The sequence below is a fragment of the Conger conger genome, chromosome 5 (assembly GCF_963514075.1).
Source record: "Conger conger chromosome 5, fConCon1.1, whole genome shotgun sequence".
NCBI classification, from domain to species: Eukaryota; Metazoa; Chordata; class Actinopteri; order Anguilliformes; family Congridae; genus Conger; species Conger conger.
The window spans coordinates 67,794,881-67,817,134 of NC_083764.1; the positions used below are offsets into that span (position 1 = coordinate 67,794,881).

General features: G+C 47.1%; 1 pseudogene; it reads right to left on the reverse strand.

Moving 5' to 3' along the window:
• LOC133128185 (adhesion G protein-coupled receptor L2-like) overlaps positions 1-22,254 on the reverse strand; it is a 96,961-nt pseudogene that overhangs the window by 40,636 nt on the left and 34,071 nt on the right.

Sequence of the window (22,254 nt, forward strand, 5' to 3'; positions counted from 1 at the left end):
TCAGGATATTCCCAAGCATGTACAGCATTCCCAGGTGCTCAGGACATTCCCAAGCACGTACAGCATTCCCAGGTGCTCAGGACATTCCCAAGCACGTACAGCATTCCCAGGTGCTCAGGACATTCCCAAGCACGTACAGCATTCCCAGGTGCTCAGGACATTCCCAAGCACGTACAGCATTCCCAGGTGCTCAGGACATTCCCAAGCACGTACAGCATTCCCAGGTGCTAATGACATTCCCAGGTGCATATGGCATTCCCAGGCGCTCTGTCTGCCCGAGACATTTACGGCACAGCTCCACTGCAGCCATCAGCGTCAGCAGTAAATCTGACCGCCCACGGCTGAGCTTTGCTACCTCACTTTACATTGGATGTAGACAGCGATGGTTTTTCACTAATTAGATTAAGCAAGGAAGCTCTGGTTCAGTTGTGAACAGCTCATTTAGCTAAGACGACCCACCTGTGGTATGTGCACAATCACAGAGCCGACATGACAAGCCACTCACTATATAATGTGAATAAGAAATGAACCTTCCCGATTCTCTTTGACGCTGCCATTGAATGTGACGCCATGGCTACAACAAAGCGGCTGTCATTAAAACTCATTTCAATATTTATTTAACCTTTTCTCTCTGACTTATTCTTTGCACCCTTTTTGGTTCCCAAGGGTTACATGAACAACTATGATCTAAAGATCTATCATCATTCCTGGTACCCAGGAAAGGCATACCCCTTTGTTCAAGGCCAATCTGTCAAATTATTATTATTATTATTATTGCTTGCATTTAAAGAGTACTTCTCTCGTAGTCAAAGCGCTTTACAGTGATGAGGGGGAAACTTGCCTCAACCACCACCAATGGGCAGCATTTTGTGAGGTGGAGATATACGGGGTCAACCTGAGGACAGCATGTTGCAGAAACCAGAAACCAATCTGGAGCGATCTGAAATCATGTGCAATTTACACCTGGAAACATCACCACAATATCAGCCAATGAGGTGTCCTGCTCACGGAAACATCAACACAATATCAGCCAATGAGGTGCCTGTGGATGGACCTGTACTCGGGACGTAAATAAGACTGGGAAGTGAATGTTTTAAATCTTAAGCAGCCATCTTTTCCCTGTGTACACATTTTAATCTCACTTTTTAAAAGACTGGAATGTGTATGATAGTGACCATCAGGTCTGTTCTGAAAAGGGCTATTAATTGCCTTCTGTTACTTGTCAATGGCCGCATAATTAAACAGAAACACACAAGCAGGTGTCAAGATAAATTTCCCTAAGCCACTAAACTTGTTATATTACTAAACTGTATTTTTTTGCAAACTGAGTGGACAAATGCCAGTATGACTATCATCACTAAAACCACTGCATAACCATAACCACGCCCGTCTGTTCATAACCCCGCCTGTCTGTTCATAACCCCGCCCGTCTGTTCATAACCACGCCCGTCTGCTCATAACCCCGCCCGTCTGTTCATAACGCCGCCCGTCAGCTCATAACCACACCCGTCTGTTCATAACCACGCCCGTCTGTTCATAACCCCGCCCGTCTGCTCATAACCCCGCCCCTCCACTCATAACCCCGCCCGTCTGCTCATAACCCCGCCCGTCTGTTCATAACCCCGCCCGTCTGTTCATAACCCCGCCCCTCCGCTCATAACCCCGCCCGTCTGCTCATAACCCCGCCCGTCTGCTCATAACCCCGCCTGTCTGCTCATAACCCTGCCCGTCTGCTCATAACCTCGCCCGTCTGCTCATAACCACGCCTGTCTGCTCATAACCACGCCCGTCTGTTCATAACCACGCCCGTCTGCTCATAACCCCGCCCGTCTGTTCATAACGCCGCCCGTCAGCTCATAACCACGCCCGTCAGCTCATAACCACGCCCGTCTGTTCATAACCCCGCCCGTCTGTTCATAACCCCGCCTGTCTGCTCATAACCCCGCCCGTCTGTTCATAACCATGCCCAGCGTGTCGTTCATTCACAGAGTGAATGAACGACACGCTGCATATAACAGAGTGAATGAACAACACGCTGCATATAACAGAGTGAATGAACGACACGCTGCATATAACAGAGTGAATGAACAACACGCTGCATATAACAGAGTGAATGAACGACACGCTGGCACAGGCACAGGCCAGGACAACCGATGCAGTTAAACTGCTGCAGTTCCGCTGGACAGCCAGAGGTGGCACTGTAGAGCAGCAGAGAGGAAGAGGGTACAAACGTATTCCATCCACACAAAAGCTTTTATTTTAGAAACGTCAGCTGTACCAGTACTTACTCTGAAGGCTCTTCTGGGTATTTCTGGGTGAAAGAGGAGGATTGAGTGCCCACATTTGTAATTTTAAGGGCAATTTGCTGCGCAGTTAAAACACTAATCACAATGGACTGACGCTTATGTCTGTGTGATTAAACCTGACTGCTGGAGAAGGAAGCTTCCCGGGCGGAAAGCCCATTCATTCTCCCCTCCTTATCCTCAATCTGCCATTTTTCTTCTGCTACTTGTCCACACACGGTCAACCAAGCCTTAAAATTAAATCTCTAAATCACAGAGAATGTGACCCACGGCCATTTCACATGTTAACACGCATGCAGAGGTGACCTTCAGCATGGCGTGGATCGGACCACTTAAATTCATGATATGTTTCTCACAAGGCTATTATATCTAGCAAGCACTAGCATTTGCTAAAAAGCAACAAGAAAAACTGTTGAATGTCTAATTGAAATCATGTGCTTTGTAATTCCCAGTAATTAGAGGGTAATTAGGATGATAATTACACACATATATTTAAGTGTTAGGAGAAACACTGGGACAGCAGGGAAGACTCCGAGCCGAAGTGCTGACTTGCCGATTAGGGCCGTTAACCTTGGAGTCTAGTGCCACAACCCCAGCCCAGCTCACCCAGGCTGGCCCTCTGACCATCCCCCAGTCTCCCTGGGTCAATAAAGCCCTGCCCCCCCCTCCCCAAGGCCCTTAACCCCACATTGCTCCTGGGGGATTGGACCCTGCTTAGTCTCATCCAGGCTACAGGTATCTTGATAACTGTAACTCTGTATATGCAATCAGCCAAGCCCTGCAGCCTCTACACGCCTCTACACGCCCTGGGCCTCTACACGCCTCTACACGCCCTGGGCCTCTACACGCCTCTACACGCCCTGCAGCCTCTACACGCCCTGGGCCTCTACACGCCCTGCAGCCTCTACTCGCCCTGCAGCCTCTACATGCCTCTACACGCCCTGGGCCTCTACACGCCTCTACACGCCCTGCAGCCTCTACACGCGCTGGGCCTCTACACGCCTCTACATGCCCTGCAGCCTCTACTCGCCCTGCAGCCTCTACATGCCTCTACACGCCCTGGGCCTCTACACGCCTCTACACGCCTCTACTCGCCCTGCAGCCTCTACACGCCTCTACACACCTCTACACGCCCTGGGCCTCTACACGCCTCTACACGCCCTGCAGCCTCTACTCGCCCTGCAGCCTCTACACGCCCTGCAGCCTCTACATGCCTCTACACGCCCTGGGCCTCTACACGCCTCTACACGCCTCTACTCACCCTGCAGCCTCTACACGCCCTGCAGCCTCTACATGCCTCTACACGCCCTGGGCCTCTACACGCCTCTACACACCTCTACACACCCTGGGCCTCTACACGCCTCTACACGCCTCTACACGCCTCTACACGCCCTGGGCCTCTACACGCCCTGCTGCCTCTACATGCCCTGGGCCTCTACATGCCTCTACATGCCTCTACACGCCCTGGGCCTCTACACACCTCTACACGCCTCTACACGCCCTGGGCCTCTACACACCTCTACACGCCTCTACACGCCTCTACACACCTCTACACGCCTCTACACGCCTCTACACGCCTCTACATGCCCTGGGCCTCTACACGCCTCTACACGCCCTGGGCCTCTACACGCCTCTACACGCCCTGGGCCTCTACACACCTCTACACGCCTCTACACGCCCTGGGCCTCTACACACCTCTACACGCCTCTACACGCCCTGGGCCTCTACACGCCTCTACACGCCTCTACACGCCCTGGGCCTCTACACACCTCTACATGCCTCTACACGCCCTGGGCCTCTACACACCTCTACACGCCTCTACACGCCCTGGGCCTCTACACGCCTCTACACGCCTCTACACGCCCTGGGCCTCTACACGCCTCTACACGCCTCTACACGCCCTGGGCCTCTACAGCTCATCCAGACACTGCAGCCCAAAGTTCTCTCACGTCACGCCCAGCAGCAGCTCTGCCACAGGCTCCCAGGTGCTGGTCAGATTAGATTCAAAGTCCAGAGATCCTGGCCAGCCTCTCCCTACCTGCAGGGCTTCATTCAGCCCTACACACCACCGTTCTGCGGCCACAGGCCAGCCTGCTCACCCTGCCAGCCGTGTGAATGTCCTGACTGCATCTCCAGCCTAGCTCTCCAGTGGTGGAACGACCTCCCCATCCTGATGAGAACTTCTCACTGGCCAGCGCATCGCTTCCTCCGCAGTCTGAAGCCTCATCTCTTCACGCTGCACCTTGACCCCCAAATTCCCTAATCTACCTGTCTCTCTCTTTAGCCCCTTGTATTATGGACTTTTGAATTTGTATTTGTCTTGGTACTGTAGTTCCTGAAGTTGTAGATGTCTTGGTATCGTAGTTACAGACTTGGCCTATCTACTTTGTGTACTGGACTTATTTCCATGGCCTTACAACTGATCATACGTGGATTGTACCTTATCTGACCTGTACTGTTGTCTGTTCCATGATCATGATATGCAGTTTTCTACATCGCTATGTATAAAAGCATCTGCAAAATGTAATGTAATATAGTCTAATGAACTAAAGTCTCTTTGGATGAAAACACCTGTAATGAAAGTACCTGTAATGGATCGGTTAGATGGGCGAGTTTCACAGCTCTTACTGGACAGCTTTCACGGGTCATAAAGAAGTGTTGAGGCAGTGAAGTGCAGCAGGTCAGACTACCTGGACCGAGCATTGGTAAATGAATCCGGCTCCTCACCTTGCGCAGGGTCCGGAGGGCCAAACTCCAGGTTGTACTTGAGGATGTGGAAGTTGTTCCAGACGTACAGCTGGTTGTCCCGGGGGTTGTAGTCCACGGCGGTGATGTACTGATTCTGGTTGGGGAAGGGGATGTCCAGCGGCCCGCCCAGGCCCAGCCGGGTGTTGAAGGCGTAGTCGATGAGGCTGCGGCCGCCCTGGCTCTCGCTGTGCTCGTAGGTGGAGCGGACCACGTAGAGCACGCCGCAGGCCATGAAGGCGTCCGAGGCGGACCGCTTGTCGTAGGACGTGTCCCAGCTGGCCTCGAAGCGCAGAGTGTAGGGGTTGAGGAGGCCCAGGACGATCCTGCCGTCGTTCTGCTCCGTGGCGTAGATCACCCACAGCCCGTTCTCGTCGGCCGCCAGGTCGATGTCGGTCTTGCCGCCCCAGCGGTAGGGCGAGGTGTCGTGGTAGTTGGCCCCGGGGATGACGGCCTCTCCGCTCTTCACGCGCGTGCGCAGGTCGAACTTGACGATGTTGCGCGTGCGCTCCTTGTTGAAGAAGGCCGCGCCGTCGTAGACCAGGAAGCCGGTCCCGTCCACGCGGTGAGGGAGCCTGTAGGAGGCGCTCTGTCTCCGCCCGCGGTACGCCTCCAGAGAGGAGAACTCCAGGAGCGTGTCCGTGCGGTACGGCGTCCAGGGCAGGAAGTACACCTTCTCCCCCCCCTGCAGGGGGTCCCGGCACCAAGCCCCCGCCTGCTGCTCTGCCTCAAACAGGAAGGAGGGCTTCAGCACGCCCCGCAGAGTCCCAGGACAAAGGAAGACTGGGGGGAGGACAGGGGCAAAAACACAGCAAAGCTGAAGCAAGATGGAATGAAAGATACACTGTGTGCAGACTGCAATAACCCCTCAACCCCTCAACCCCTCACTTTTAAATGAGCAAATAAGCACACATACACACAAATACACCAGGTGATTGTCTGTGCTGTTTTGGGCATTGTGAAGGTGGCAGTTAAAGAATCTAGAGCAAGAAACACCAGGTCCACCAGGACTGGAGTTAAACCTGCAGACACTGCGGCCCTCCAGGACTGGAGTTAAACCTGCAGACACTGCGGCCCTCCAGGACTGGAGTTAAACCTGCAGACACTGCGGCCCTCCAGGACTGGAGTTAAACCTGCAGACACAGCGCCCCCTCCAGGACTGGAGTTTGAGTTGGACTGCAGGATATTCCATTACACACTGCCATTTTCACAGCATTGTCTCATGAGCATTGCACTGCTATGAGCTCATTCCATCCAGCATGTGATATTCTATTACAGCTGTTGCAGAGTGGGACATTTTGGGGTGTAAGATGTGACCATATTATTATTATATTATTATTTATTATTGTAAAATTCTCTAAGTGTACTTCATTATGCATGCACGCACGCGTAGACTGCTCTCCTGTAAAACAGAAGACTGGCAGAATTCAGCTTCTCCTTTAATTCAAACTGCCTAATTAAATGAATCAGAAGCACAAGTCATGAAAATAAAGAGAAATTACATTAAAAAGAAGATTGAAAAAGAAGGGATGTTGGAAGACATACTGAAAGAGGGGCAGGACTAACTGAAGGAGGAGATGTGGATGAAGGGATTATGGGTAGGAGAGGATTCTGGGTAGGAGAGAGTTATGGGTAGGAGAGGATTCTGGGTAGGAGAGGGTTATGGGTAGGAGAGGCTTTGTGATAGAGATTATGGGGAGAAGGTGTAGACCCAAGCAACACCAGAACAAGAGAGAGCGCCCCCTAAAGGATGTGAGGGGTTCAAACAGGATGAGCCACGCCGCCCATGGGAGGGGTTAAAACAGGACAAGCCACACCCCCTATGAGAGGGGAGGGGTTAAAACAGGAAAGGCCACCGCCCTATTGGAAGGGGATGGGTTAAACAGGGGAAAGCACCTCCTAGGGGTGGGGAAGAGTAACAGGACAGGGGGTGCCTGGGAGGGGGCGGGACCTCCTAACCTGTGTTTCATTGGAGTAACAGCATGTACAGAGGGGGTGCGGTTATCTAGGGGGTGGGGTCATAACACCATACACAGGGCGGGGGGATGGAGCTTGGTTTCGAGGGGAGCCATTTACCTTTCTGTTCCACTTCTAATTTAAGCATTGGAAAAGAGAGAGTGAGAGACAGATAGAAAGATAAAAAGAGTGCAAGGAAGAGATTAACAGGAATTAAGAGTCATCTCCACGGTAACACAAGCAATAGCACAGGTTAGCAGACATAGACAGAGAGGGGGTGGGCAGAGCAGAGAGGGAGAAAGGGAGAAAGGGAGAGAGAGAGAGAGGGAGAGAGGGGGGAAGGAGATGTTCAGCTGTCACACCTGTTGTGGAGAGAGAAAGGGTTAAAGGCGAGTGAGTGAGTGAGTGAGTGAGTGCGTGTGTATAGACATATAGCATAGCCCAGAGGGGGAGGAGCCTGTTATTAGCCCAGCGCTAACACTAGCAGCCGCTCTAGTCTCCCACACACCACTGAGTAATGGGGAGGTGAGGCAGTGAGAGACCCCACAAGTTTAACGAGGACAAAAAGCCCACCATCAATCCCAACCTCCGCCGAGTGCCTTCAGCCCCGGAGATGTTCACCAGATGAGTTTACACAAGACCGGCTCCAACCTGACCTCCTACAGCACTGCCTGCACTGCAGACTAAACACTGCACTCTTACACTGAGAGACTTACGCTTACATTTTTTAAAACTGTGATATTTGGAGGTGTGTTGTACACCATTCACTGCAGTGAGTTGTGTCGTCTGCCCGCGTCTCTAACTCATCCAGTAACTCAAGTTCAACACATCACACTGTCGTTGTCCTTGGTGGAACAGAAACGTACGTTGGCTTTGGAGCACTTTTTTCGCTCCCAGTCGCCACCGCGTTTTCAGAGCATACAGCAAAGAAGAATTGGAATTTTAAATATGCAATCAAACATAAAAACTGTGATATTCAGAGGCGTGTTGTACACCGTACATCACTTTTCCTCTGGGTCAATCCCTGACCGTGATTGGCCACTCTAAAATATAGGTTTACAACCTCCAATTCTGATTGGCTGCTATGGTGTATATCCAACCCAGTAATTGGCTGATGTAAAGGATATGTTGTACAATGCCTAATTATGATTGGCTGCTGTGATGGACGTCTCACAATGTGATTGGTTTGTGCAATATTCTAACTGGTATGGTAGGCACAGTGTTTGGTCAGTGTATCACACAGGTTTAGAATATTTAATTCTCATTTCTGCAGATTGCAGGAAAGCAGGCTTCCACAGGCTTTTAGTGGAGTGCGTGATTTCAGTCTTACATTTAACCAATCAGATCGTGACAAACTCCTCTCTCTGAGGAGTAGGTGAAACCCCATGGACTCCTGAGCTGAAATCCAGCACGCTCAAACACTCCAATAATGGATGAACACCAAAATATTTAGCTTCAGTAAATTTACTAAAAGCCCCAGACATTAAATATTTAGGACACCTTGAAGAAGAGGAGCGGGAGGAAGGGGAGAGCAGGGTTATTTTGAGCCAGCTCCACTAAAAGCCTTATTGACACTGGAAGGCTGGCCATCAGAGCGCTTTCACAGCAAGTGGGAGAGGTCTCTCTGATGTATCCGTGCCCCAACAGGATATTGAACAGAGGAACCCAACACACAACGCGTGTGGAAATACAACCCAGGAAATTGAATCACATTCCTGTAGACCAATCCCACGATCTCTCTACAGACATTGAGAACATAACCTTAAAATACATGCGTTATAATTCAGACCAGTTAAAGTGGCAATCTATGAGTCCCACGGCCACTTCTCCAGGGTTTAATTCAGGGGTCATCCATTCTGTGAGGTGTGTGTGAGTGGTGACCGCTCCTATTCTGCTCAGACTTTGTAAATGTTCATTATACAATCAGTGAGAGTATTTATTAGACTCAAGCCATCTGCTGCTGTCGCCTATACACTTAGAGGTGCAGAGATGCTCTTGTGCATACCACTGTTGAAACGTGTGGTTATTTGCATTACTATCACCTTCCTGTCAGCTTCAAACAGTCTGGCCCTTCTCCTCTGACCTCTCTCATTAACAACACATATTTGCTCGCAGAACTGCTGCTCACTGGATGTTTTTGGTTTCTCGCACCATTCTTTGCAGATTCTAGAGACTGTTGTGCATGACAATCTCAGGAGATCAGCCGTTTATGAGATACTCAAACCACCTTTTCTGCCACCAACAGTCATTCCACGGTCGATTTTTTTCCCCATTCTGTCATTTGGTATGAAATACAGCTGAACCTTGACAATGTATGACATGCTTTCATGCATATAGTTGCTGCCACATGATCAGCTGATTCAATATTTGCATTAACAAGGTGGCCATAAAGATAAGGGGTGGGTGGCACCCAAAAAGTCACAAGCAAGCGGAAATTGGGGTTTGTGTTGTTTCTGGAGCACCGTATCTTTGCCTTTAAGCAGGGAACACCCTCACAATGCATAGTCTGACACACTGTCTACTTTCAGATAATGAACCCTGATTTTCATAATACTGCATAGAAAAAAAGAGATGGTCATTCATAAATGCTAAATCATGCCACTTGGCAATTATTTTTCAATATTTGATGACTTACTAGAACAGCACCACTTGGTGGAGGACATCAAAACTTATAAGACTAGTAGATATTTTGGTTAAGAACAGCCACAAGGAAAATGAAGGCAAATAGATCATTTATTCAAAAATTGGGTTTCAATCAAAATTAAATTTTTAGTACTTCAAAAGGTGTAATATGTGGAAAGGTGAAATATGTGCAATAGGCGTGCGTAATTGGCGTAATTGGCGTAATTGGCGTAATTGGCGTAATATGTGTAATATGTGTAATATGTGTAATTGGCGTAATTGGTGTAATTGGTGTAATAGGTGTAAAGGTGTAATACAGTGGTGTGAAAGTGTTTGCCCCCTTCCTGATATTTTTATTTTTTTTAATTTTTTTTTTGCTTGTTTGTCACACTTAAATGTTTCAGATCAAACAAATTTAAATATTAGTCAAAGACAACACAAGTAAACACAAAATGCAGTTTTTAAATGAAGGTTTTTATTATTAAGGGAGAAAAAAAATCCAAACCTACATGGCCCTGTGTGAAAAAGTGATTGCCCCCCCTGTTAAAACATTACTTAACTGTGGTTTATCAAACCTGAGTTCAATTTCTCTAGCCACACCCAGGCCTGATTACTGCCACACCTGTTCTGGTAGGATCCCAAAAAATGAAATGGTCAATTTTGAAAGAGCAGTTCAGCAGACTGATTGGAAAAATATACTTACTGGGAGCAACGTAGAAGCAGATTGCAAAACGCTTACAACCAAGTTACATAGTTTAGTTGAGGAGTTCACTAGAAAAGTGAAAGGAAAGAAAAAAAATAATGCACTTCCTTGGATCAATACTGAAATACTTAACCTGATGAAGGAAAGAGACTCTGCATTGAAAAGAGCTCTGAAGACTAAATTAAATAGTGATAGGCAGAGGTTCACCTCATTACGTAACAAAGTAACCAAAGCAATCAGAAAGGCCAAAGCCAACTTTTTTATAACAATTATCAATGAGGCAAAGGGTAACACAAAGCTGATCTGGGAACAGATTAAGAATGTAATGGGGATCAACCACAGGCCTAGGAACCAGTTAGAGCTGAAACTGAATGGTAAGCTAATGCAAGACCCAGCACAAATAGCTGTAGCCTTTAATGAATATTTTATCAATTCTGTAGCCGAAATCGCACAGAATTTCCCCTTAACAACAGAAAATATTATTAAGGTTGACGAAAGCAAGCCTTCCTTCAGCATTCAACCCATCTCTGAACTTAAGACTCAAGCAATCATTAATTCTCTTAGAACCTCAACGGCGAAGGATATATATGGTATGGATTCTATAATGCTTAAATCTCTGAAAGAATACATAGCCCCCCCATATCACACAAACTATTAACCTGTCAGTATTACAGGGGACATTCCCAAGTACCTGGAAGACTGCAATTGTATCTCCCATATTCAAGTCAGATGATCCCCAGAACATATGCAACTATTGCCCAATCAGCATTTTACCTGTGATTTCCAAGGTTGCTGAGAAGTGGGTATCAGAGCAGCTTGTTTCTTTCTTAAATAATGGTCCATTTAATCTCCATCCCATGCAGTTTGGCTTCAGGGCCCATCACTCCACTGAAACAGCTAACTGTTTCTTCTTAGAGAAGGTCCGCGCAATGGTCGACAAAGGAGGTGTTGTCGGTGCTGTGTTCTTAGACCTTCGCAAAGGTTTCGACACAGTCAACCATAAGGTCCTTATTGCCAAACTGTCTGCTTTTAACTTCTCCTCGTTAGCACTCAAATGGATTGAGTCATACCTAACTGGTAGAAGCCAACATGTTTCTGTGAACAACCACAGTTCATCAGCTCTTAACCTATGCACCGGTGTACCTCAAGGATCAATACTTGGCCCGCTTCTGTTTACCTTATATATTAATGATCTGCCATCTGTCTGCCCTGATGTTGAAACACAATTATATGCAGATGACACTGTAATATATGTGCATGCCAAGACCAAACATCTGGCTGCTGCCAAACTCATCACAGCTATGGATCAGATCCAAATTGGCTGAACCGTTCATGCCTTCAACTTAACGTAAATAAAACTGTAGGAATGTTTTTCACTAAAAGACAATGTAACACCATGTCCAATATATCAATCTCCGGTAAAAATATTAGCATTGTGCCACAATTTAAATATCTGGGTATCATTATTGACTCCAATCTGTCATTCAAAGCACACATTAAGAAAGTATGCCAAAGAGTCACGTTTAGCCTAACTAATTTTAAATACATCAGAAATGTAATGCCTTTTAATGCTGCCAAATTATACATGAACGCCATGATTATGTCACATCTGACATACTGTTTGACAAGTTGGGGACAAACTAACAGCTCGTCACTCAAACCACTAGCAATTCTCTACAAGCAAACCCTTAAAGTCCTGGACCAGAAGCCTAACAGCTCTCATCATTGTATCATCCTAAATAACCGTAAACTTCTGAGCTGGGAAGATGTGATCAAATACAAAAACATCTGCCTGGTCTACAAAGTCTTGCATAACACTGCTCCTCCTCCTCTTAACTCATTCATAATCCAATGTAACAATACCAGTCAGATCACCAGAAGCACCACACGAGGCGACTTCTTAGTCCCATTTAGGAAAAGTACATTTGGTCAATTATCATTCTCTGTTGTAGCAATACAAAACTGGAACTCAATACCTACCTACATAAAAAATATACATACATACTCCACCTTTACAACACACCTTAAAACATGGCTTTGCGATAACTACAACTGCATACATTAATCTCTGTCAGATGTGACGTGTGTTATGTACACCTCCATCTTTGCTACCCACCTGCATATGTCTGTGTGTTTCAATGTCTGGATGCTACTGTGCCTGTATGCTGCTGTGCCTGTATGCTACTATGTCTGTAAGCTATTATGTCTGTATGTTGCTGTGTCTGTATGTCTGCTATGACTATTTGCTCTTCCCTTGTCCCCTTGTACTGTTTTATCTCATGTATTGCATTGATGTTGCTGCCATTTGTGCTTGCATATCTTGTCTCCCCGCATGTTTGTGCTTGCTCCAATTGTGCTTGATATGTTTGTATGTCTTGCTCCATTTGTTTGTGCTTGCTGCAACTGTAATTTTATTATTATTTTTTAACTAATGTATTTTAGGGAGCCTATTGTCAACTAGCCGGGGACTACAGCTGGAAATTAGTCATGTAGGCTAAAGCTGCTCCATTTACTGTTTACAGTTAATTAATGGGGACTGTCCATGACATTATAAACAAATAAATTCAAATTCAAATTCTCAATCAAGAAATCACTTAAATAAGTGAAGTAGACCAAATGATCCTCAAAAGCTAGACATCATGCCGAGATCTAAAGAAATTCAGGAACAAATGAGAAAGAAAGTAATTGAGATCTATCAGTCTGGAAAAGGTTATAAAGCCATTTCTAAAGCTTTGGGACTCCAGCGAACCACAGTGAGAGCCATTATCCACAAATGGCGAAAACATGGAACAGTGGTGAACCTTCCCAGGAGTGGCCGGCCAACCAAAATTACCCCAAGAGCGCAGTGACGACTCATCCAAGAGGTCACAAATGACCCCACAACAACATCCAAAGAACTGCAGGCCTCATTTGCCTCAGTTAAGGTCAGTGTTCATGACTCCACCATAAGAAAGAGACTGGGCAAAAAAGGCCTGCATGGCAGAGTTCCAAGACGAAAACCACTGCTGAGCAAAAAGAACATTAAGGCTTGTCTCAATTTTGCCAGAAAACATCTTGATGTTCCCCAAGACTTTTGGGAAAATACTCTGTGACAAAAGTTGAACTTTTTGGAAGGTGTGTGTCCCATCTGGCGTAAAAGTAACACCGCATTTCAGAAAAAGAACATCATACCAACAGTAAAATATGGTGGTGGTAGTGTGATGGTCTGGGGCTGTTTTGCTGCTTCAGGACCTGGAAGACTTGCTGTGATAAATGGAACCATGAATTCTGCTGTCTACCAAAAAATCCTGAAGGAGAATGTCTGGCCATCTGTTTGTGACCTCAAGCTGAAACGAACTTGGGTTCTGCAGCAGGACAATGATCCAAAACAACCCAGCAAGTCCACCTCTGAATGGCTAAAGAAAAACAAAATGAAGACTTTGGAGTGGCCTAGTCAAAGTCCTGACCTGAATCCTATTGAGATGCTGTGGCATGACCTTAAAAAGGCGGTTCATGCTCGAAAACCCTCCAATGTGGCTGAATTACAACAATTCTGCAAAGATGAGGGGGCAATCACTTTTTCCACACAGGGCCATGTAGGTTTGGATTTTTTTTCTCCCTTAATAATAAAAACCTTTATTTAAAAACTGCATTTTGTGTTTACTTGTGTTGTCTTTGACTAATATTTTAATTTGTTTGATCTGAAACATTTAAGTGTGACAAACGTGCAAAAAAATAAGAAATCAGGAAGGGGGCAAACACTTTTTCACACCACTGTATGTGTAATATGTGTAAAGGTGTAATATGTGTAAAGGTGTAATAGGTGAAATTGGTGTAACAGGTGTAATATGTGTAATATCTTTTTGGCTCTATACACCACCACAATGGATTTGAAATGAAACGAACAAGATGTGCTTTAACTGCAGACTTTCAGCTTTAATTTGAGGGTATTTACATCCAAATCAGGTGACCGGTGTAGGAATTACAACAGTTTCTATATGTGCCTCCCACTTTTTAAGGGACCAAAAGTAATGGGACAATTGGCTGCTCAGCTGTTCCATGGCCAGGTGTGTGTTATTCCCTCATTATCTCATTTACAAGGACCAGATAAAAGGCCTAGAGTTCATTTCAAGTGTGCTATTCGCATTTGGAATCTGTTGCTGTCAACTCTCAATATGAGATCCAAAGAGCTGTCACTATCAGTGAAGCAAGCCATCATTAGGCTGAAAAATCAAAACAAACCCATCAGAGAGATAGCAAAAACATTAGGTGTGGCCAAATCAACCGTTTGGAGCTCAGCAACACCAAAAGACCCGGAAGACCACGGAAAACAACTGTGGTGGATGACAGAAGAATTCTTTCCCTGGTGAAGAAAAACCCCTGCACAACAGTTGGCCAGATCAAGAACACTCTCCAGGAGGTAGGTGTATGTGTGTCAAAGTCAACAATCAAGAGAAGCCTTCACCAGAGTGAATACAGAGGGTTCACCACAAGATGCAAACCATTGGTGAGCCTCAAAAACAGGAAGAGTTAGCCAAACAACATCTAAAAAAGACTTTACAACAACATCCTATGGACAGATGAGACAAAGATTAACTTGTACCAGAACAATGGGAAGAGAAGAGTATGGAGAAGGAAAGGAACTGCTCATGATCCAAAACATACCACCTCGTCAGTGAAGCATGGTGGTGGTAGTGTCATGGCGTGGGCATGTATGGCTGCCAATGGAACTGGTTCCCTTGTATTTATTGATGATGTGACTGCTGACAAAAGCAGCAGGATGAATTCTGAAGTGTTTCGGGCAATATTATCTGCTCATATTCAGCCAAATGCTTGATTACTCATTGGACGGCGCTTCACAGTGCAGATGGACAATGACCCGAAGCATACTGCGACAGCAACCAAAGAGTTTTTTAAGGCAAAGAAGTGGAATGTTATGCAATGGCCAAGTCAATCACCTGACCTGAATCCGAATGAACATGCATTTCACTTGCTGAAGACAAAACTGAAGGGAAAATGCCCCAAGAACAAGCAGGAACTGAAGACAGTTGCAGTCGAGGCCTGGCAGAGCATCACCAGGGATGAAACCCAGCGTCTGGTGACGTCTATGCGTTCCAGACTTCAGGCTGTAATTGACAGCAAAGGACTTGGAACCAAGTATTAAAAAGGGAAAGTTTGATTGATGATTGTTAGTTTGTCCCATTACCTTTGGTCCCTTAAAAAGTGGGAGGCACATATACAAACTGTTGTAATTCCTACATGTAAATACCCTCAAATTAAAGCTGAAAGTCTGCAGTTAAAGCACATCGTCTCATTTCAAACCATTGTGGTGGTGTATAGAGCCAAAAAGATGAGAATTGTGTTGATGTCCCAATATTTATGGACCTGACTGTATGTGTAAAGGTGTAATAGGTTGACTTGTGCAAGGAAACGAAAGCCTACAGAGTGTTCCGAGTGTGGAGATACATAGTTTGCGTACTATTGTACGCAAACAACAATAGTTTAGTAAAATTAGTAAAATGTAGTAGAATTTAGTCAGTAAATCATCAATTGCCACTTTAAACAGTAAATAGCCTGGTGTTTAAACCGCAGTAGTTAACTCTCTAGCGGTGCCCACTGACACATCCTGGGTTATATTCACACACCCCTGCCCAGACAGTGTGCGTATGTATTCACACACCCCTGCCCAGACAGTGTGCATATGTATTCACACACCCCTGCCCAGACAGTGTGCGTATGTATTCACACACCCCTGCCCAGACAGTGTGCATATGTATTCACACACCCCTGCCCAGACAGTGTGCATATGTATTCACACACCCCTGCCCAGACAGTGTGCATATGTATTCACACACCCCTGCCCAGACAGTGTGCGTATGTATTCACACACCCCTGCCCAGACATTGGGCTGCGCGTGTATGCGCAGAGTGTATGCGCAGAGTGTATGCGCAGAGTGTATGCGCAGAGTGTATGCGCAGAGTGTATGCGCAGAGTGTATGCGCAGAGTGTATGCGCAGAGTGTATGCAGAGTGTATGCGCAGAGTGTATGCGCAGAGTGTATGCGCAGAGTGTATGCGCAGAGTGTATGCGCAGAGTGTATGCGCAGAGTGTATGCGCAGAGTGTATGCGTAGAGTGTATGCGTAGAGTGTATGCGTAGAGTGTATGCGTAGAGTGTATGTGCAGTGTATGCGCAGTGTATGCGCAGAGTGTATGCGCAGAGTGTATGCGCAGAGTGTATGCGCAGAGTGTATGCGCAGAGTGTATGCAGTGTGTATGCGCAGAGTGTATGCGCAGAGTGTATGCGCAGAGTGTATGCGCAGAGTGTATGCGTAGAGTGTATGCGCAGAGTGTATGCGCAGTGTGTATGCGCAGAGTGTATGCGCAGAGTGTATGCGTAGAGTGTATGCGCAGAGTGTATGCGCAGAGTGTATGCGCAGAGTGTATGCACAGAGTGTATGCGCAGAGTGTATGCGCAGAGTGTATGCGCAGAGTGTATGCGCAGAGTGTATGCGCAGAGTGTATGCGCAGAGTGTATGCGCAGTGTATGCGCAGAGTGTATGCGCAGAGTGTATGCGCAGTGTATGCGTAGAGTGTATGCGCAGAGTGTATGCGCAGAGTGTATGCGCAGAGTGTATGCGCAGAGTGTATGCGCAGAGTGTATGCACAGAGTGTATGCACAGAGTGTATGCGCAGAGTGTATGCGCAGAGTGTATGCGCAGAGTGTATGCGCAGAGTGTATGCGTAGAGTGTATGCGCAGAGTGTATGCGCAGAGTGTATGCGCAGAGTGTATGCACAGAGTGTATGCGCAGTGTGTATGCGCAGAGTGTATGCGCAGAGTGTATGCGTAGAGTGTATGCGCAGAGTGTATGCGCAGAGTGTATGCGTAGAGTGTATGTGCAGTGTATGCACAGAGTGTATGCGCAGAGTGTATGCGCAGAGTGTATGCACAGAGTGTATGCGCAGAGTGTATGCGCAGAGTGTATGCGCAGAGTGTATGCGCAGAGTGTATGCGCAGAGTGTATGCGCAGAGTGTATGCGCAGAGTGTATGCGCAGAGTGTATGCACAGAGTGTATGCGCAGAGTGTATGCGTAGAGTGTATGCGTAGAGTGTATGCGCAGAGTGTATGCGTAGAGTGTATGCGCAGTGTGTATGCGTAGAGTGTATGCGTAGAGTGTATGCGCAGTGCATATGAACAGCCGTAGGGACAGCAAGCAGACGGTTTATACTGCAGCACAGCTGAAACCCTGGCTTGGGAAGCAAATGAGGGAAGCGTGAACTCTGACCTCTCCACACAACCTGGTAATCAGGGGAAGAAAACACTGAAAGGACCAATTAACAACCAATCAGAGTGAGGGACAGACAAACAACCAATCCGAACACAAGGGACAGATAAACAACCAATCAGAGAGCAGGAAAAGTTGGTCTGGAAGGAAGGACAGAACTTGGGCCTGAGTCTTGTGATATCAGTAAAGAGGAACTGAATGGCTCTAGAGATGGAGAGCCTGTGAAAGAGAGGAGAGAATCAAACAAACATGAAACAGACACACTGGAACAGCCAAGCGGCAGCCCTGTAATACTGAAACAACATCAATAAGAATCAAACTGCAATACCATGTGGTTTGGTTTATCTCAGCCTGATTGTTCTGGGGAATTACACATTTAAAACTGCACTAGGTCATTCAAATGAGACTTCTCTATGTTGCTAGCTGTATATTTCTCCCAAATTTCATCATACTTTTCTTGGTTGCATCACTGTTTTCACCAGGAGAGGAGGGGGTGGAGCTCTGGCTGCAGATTCAGCAATTGGATGCACAGTGAAAGGATGGTCACATGACTCGTGTGTTGGGTGGTTCCACAAACCAGCTACAGTGTACATTCATTCAACTTATCTGACTGAAATAATAGCATGAATACTCTAGAGCACAGATAAATTCAAATGTATTAATGGATAACCCCTAGAGATGAGCCATCTCGTTTTCGAGGGGGTCCAAACACAACCAGCTCAGCTATTCTAGAGCACAGATAATCAAACACAACCAGCTCAGCTATTCTAGAGCACAGATAAGCAAACACAACCAGCTCAGCTATTCTAGAGCACAGATAATCAAAAACAACCAGCTCAGCTATTCTAGAGCACAGATCAAACACAACCAGCTCAGCTATTCTAGAGCACAGATCAAACACAACCAGCTCAGCTATTCTAGAGAACAGATAATCAAACACAACCAGCTCAGCTATTCTAGAGCACAGATAATCAAACACAACCAGCTCAGCTATTCTAGAGCACAGATCATTAAATGCAACCAGATAAGCTACTTTGGAATGCAGATAACGAAATGCAACCAGATAAACTACTCTAGAACACATGCGCATGCAGCCAAAGCCTCAGGTGAGGCTCGGAAAGTCACTGTGTGTCACTCCCTATTGTACTTACTGTAGGGAACACTCATACTGAACCTCCACTGTACTTACTGTAGGGAACACTCATACTGAACCTCCACTGTACTTACTGTAGGGAACACTCATACTGAACCTCCACTGTACTTACTGTAGGGAACACTCATACTGAACCTCCACTGTACTTACTGTAGGGAACACTCATACTGAACCTCCACTGTACTTACTGTAGGGAACACACTCGTACTGGACCTCCACTGTACTTACTGTAGGGAACACTCATACTGAACCTCCACTGTACTTACTGTAGGGAACACACTCGTACTGGACCTCCACTGTACTTACTGTAGGGAACACACTCGTACTGGACCTCCAGGTATTTATAGGTTCCGGGGCAGGGGTCGGGAAACACGTCCGATCCGGTGATCACCACACACTGGGTGCGGTTATTACACCTGGGACAGAGGGAGGGGAGAGAACAGGTTAAGACCTGAATCCACACCTGAATCCACACCTGTGCAGGTACACGTGTCCGGGCGGGGCTAGTGTGCGGGCGGGGCCAGTGTGTGGGCGGGGCCAGCGTGCAGGCGGGGCCAGTGTGCGGGCGGGGCCAGTGTGCAGACGTGGCTAGTGTGCGGGCATGGCTAGTGTGCGGGCATGGCCAGTGTGTGGGCGGGGCCATTGTGCGGGCGGGGCCAGCGTGCGGGCGTGGCTAGTGTGTGGGCGGGGCCAGAGTGCAGACGTGGCTAGTGTGCGGGCATGGCCAGCGTGCGGGCGTGGCTAGTGTGCGGGCGTGGCCAGCGTGTGGGCGGGGCCATTGTGCGGGCGTGGCCAGCGTGCGGGCGTGGCTAGTGTGCGGGCGTGGCCAGCGTGTGGGCGGGGCCATCGTGTGGGCGTGGCTAGTGTGCGGGCAGGACTCACCGTTGGGACATGACACTGTAGGCCGCAGGGAGGTGGCACTGCGTGTTCTCCATCTGAAACGGCTCCGCGTCGCAGATCTTGTTGTCCGTGCGGCCATAGTTGGCCGACTCCACCATGATGACATCACTTCCAGGACAGCGCAGGTCGATTGGGTAGCCCTCGCAGGACAGCTCTCTCCTGACCAATCCGAATGGCAGGGGCGCGCGGCTGAACCCTGGAGGGGAGGAGCCAAAAAGAGACCGCATTGAAGGGGATGTTCTGTGATCCACAAGTAAGACTGAGGTTATTCAGATTTATTCAGATTTATCTCAGGAGGTAAGTGTCAGTGTCTCTGAGCGACACACCTCACCCCCATCTGGGCCCGACTAGTTGATTGGCACATTGCGTGAGAATGTGTGAGTGAGAAGAATCAATTGTAAAAAGCTTTGCCAATCATTGACCGTTCATTTTTATTTACAGTTGGGACAATGTGGAACAGCTCATTAGCCTACAGACAGAATTGAAGCCTTTAATCCAAATCAAAAAAAGTGGGAGGTACATGTAGGAAAAGGCAAGTATTGCTGGGCTGAATGGCCTGTTCTCACCATTAGGTGATGTTATGTTATAATCACACCAGTAAGTGCACAAAATCACACAAACAGTGTGATATACTGGCCTGTTTCATACACTGAGCAGAGACGCACATCTTGCATAATGAGAGCAGAGATGAGATTATGCAATGCAACTCTCTGTGAAGATGTGATGTTAAAGTGGGAGTATAGCTCTCTGTGAAGATGATGATGTTAAGGTGGGAGTGTAGCTCTCTGTGAAGATGATGATGTTAAGGTGGGAGTGTAGCTCTCTGTGAAGATGATGATGTTAAGGTAGGAGTGTAGCTCTCTGTGAAGATGATGATGTTAAGGTGGGAGTGTATCTCTGTGAAGATGTGATGTTAAGGTGGGAGTGTAGCCCTGTGAAGATTTGATGTTAAGGTGGGAGTGTAGCTCTCTGTGAAGATGATGATGTTAAGGTGGGAGTGTAGCTCTCTGTGAAGATGATGATGATGTTAAGGTGGGAGTGTAGCTCTCTGTGAAGATGATGATGTTAAGGTGGGAGTGTAGCTCTCTGTGAAAATGTGATGTTAAGGTGGGAGTGTAGCTCTCCGTGAAGATGATGACGTTAAGGTGGGAGTGTAGCTCTCTGTGAAGAAGATGATGTTAAGGTGGGAGTGTAGCTCTCTGTGAAGATGATGATGTTAAGGTGGGAGTGTAGCTCTGTGAAGATGATGATGATGTTAAGGTGGGAGTGCAGCTCTCTGTGAAGATGTGATGTTAAGGTGGGAGTGTAGCTCTGTGAAGATGATGATGTTAAGGTGGGAGTGTAGCTCTGTGAAGATGTGATGTTAAGGTGGGAGTGTAGCCCTGTGAAGATGTGATGTTAAGGTGGGAGTGTAGCTCTCTGTGACGATGTGATGTTAAGGTGGGAGTGTAGCCCTGTGAAGATGTGATGTTAAGGTGGGAGTGTAGCTCTCTGTGAAGATGATGATGTTAAGGTGGGAGTGTAGCTCTCTGTGAAGATGATGATGTTAAGGTGGGAGTGTAGCTCTCTGTGAAGATGATGATGATGTTAAGGTGGGAGTGTAGCTCTCTGTGAAGATGATGATGATGTTAAGGTGGGAGTGTAGCTCTCTGTGAAGGTGATGATGTTAAGGTGGGAGTGTAGCTCTCTGTGAAAATGTGATGTTAAGGTGGGAGTGTAGCCCTGTGAAGATGTGATGTTAAGGTGGGAGTGTAGCCCTGTGAAGATGATGACGTTAAGGTGGGAGTGTAGCTCTCTGTGAAGATGATGACGTTAAGGTGGGAGTGTAGCTCTCTGTGAAGATTATGATGTTAAGGTGGGAGTGTAGCTCTGTGAAGATGATGATGATGTTAAGGTGGGAGTGTAGCTCTCTGTGAAGATGTGATGTTAAGGTGGGAGTGTAGCTCTGTGAAGATGATGATGTTAAGGTGGCAGTGTAGCTCTGTGAAGATGTGATGTTAAGGTGGGAGTGTAGCCCTGTGAAGATGTGATGTTAAGGTGGGAGTGTAGCTCTCTGTGACGATGTGATGTTAAGGTGGGAGTGTAGCTCTCTGTGAAGATGATGATGTTAAGGTGGGAGTGTACCCCTGTGAAGATGTGATGTTAAGGTGGGAGTGTAGCTCTCTGTGAAGATGATGATGTTAAGGTGGGAGTGTAGCTCTCTGTGAAGATGATGTTAAGGTGGGAGTGTAGCTCTCTGTGAAGATGATGATGATGTTAAGGTGGGAGTGTAGCTCTGTGAAGATGTGATGTTAAGGTGGGAGTGTAGCCCTGTGAAGATGTGATGTTAAGGTGGGAGTGTAGCTCTCTGTGACGATGTGATGTTAAGGTGGGAGTGTAGCTCTCTGTGAAGATGATGATGTTAAGGTGGGAGTGTACCCCTGTGAAGATGTGATGTTAAGGTGGGAGTGTAGCTCTCTGTGAAGATGATGATGTTAAGGTGGGAGTGTAGCTCTCTGTGAAGATGATGTTAAGGTGGGAGTGTAGCTCTCTGTGAAGATGATGATGATGTTAAGGTGGGAGTGTAGCCCTGTGAAGATGATGATGGTAAGGTGGGAGTGCAGCTCT